Here is a 1162-nt window from a genome sequence, read left to right as displayed (position 1 = left end):
TTTCTTAAAATATACATAATACAAATTTTCTAGTTGATACTTAGACTAATTTTAAGAGTGATTAAAATTATTGTAAAAAACAACAAAGAAAGTGATCGGTTTAACAGTTTATATATGTTTCCATATCTGCAAAAATGTTTGCAGAAAAAGAAGTTTCCTTTAAGTTATGATTTTATTATAACCCTGATACAAACAAAAGAAAACATAAAAATTAAAATATGAATGTATAAACTGATATAAAAAAGAAAATATAAGAATTAAAATAACAAGTACAACCCATTATATCAACACTTAAAGGAGAAAAGCATCATTTCATATAAAAACTCTCAGTAGGCTTGGGCAGAAATGCTCCTGGCTCTAAAGCACCAAATCAGAAAACTACAATTGTGGTCATATTTGTGTAGAACTCTTAGGAACTCTGAGAGAACAGTATTCATGAAATTGGTGGCTAGAGGACAGAAATAAGGAGTTTAGCTAGAGGGTCTAAGTAGAAGGAAGGGTGGAAGAGAAGAAGCAGGTGGTGGCGTGTCCATGAAAGCAAGAGCCTGGGATAATACTGGATTAATTAGCCAGAGAAAAAGGTGAGAGGAGAACAGAGAACAGAGAATCCGGCACAGTCATTAAGGAACCATGACACTTGAGTGTTGTGGGCGAGACCAAGGGAGAAGAGGAGCAACAGGAGAACAACGAGAAGCCTAGAGAGAAACATCTGGAGGATGAGGATGCTGCGGTGGTAGGTTCCCCGGTTCATTAATTAGAGGCTGCTGTTGACCTCAGCCGAAGCTGTGCTGAGAACTGAAGGCAGTGTGGGTGGACTCTCAGTGGGAGAACAGGAAACAGAAGCAGAAAATAGGGGCTTCCACTACAAAAGGGAAGTGAGCAGTACCGAGCCACCCTGAGAAGGAAATGGAAGTCCAGGGAGGTTGTGGTGGGTTGTGGTGAAGCCGGCAGTTTTTTGAACCCACAGAGATCCAAGAGAGCCTGAGAATACACCAGACCTAGAGATAAACTCCTCTGGAGGCATTAGGAAAGTGACTAACAGGAAATGTTTTCCTAGGAGGAAAAATAAGTGAAATCACAATGGTAATCATTCATTAATCCAAAAAGTATTTAAGAAGGATCTACCATGTACCAGGCGATGTTGTGCTATGAATCAGAAAAA

The sequence above is a fragment of the Mastomys coucha genome, unplaced genomic scaffold, assembly GCF_008632895.1.
Source record: "Mastomys coucha isolate ucsf_1 unplaced genomic scaffold, UCSF_Mcou_1 pScaffold16, whole genome shotgun sequence".
NCBI lineage: Eukaryota > Metazoa > Chordata > Mammalia > Rodentia > Muridae > Mastomys > Mastomys coucha.
This window is presented reverse-complemented; position numbering follows the sequence as displayed.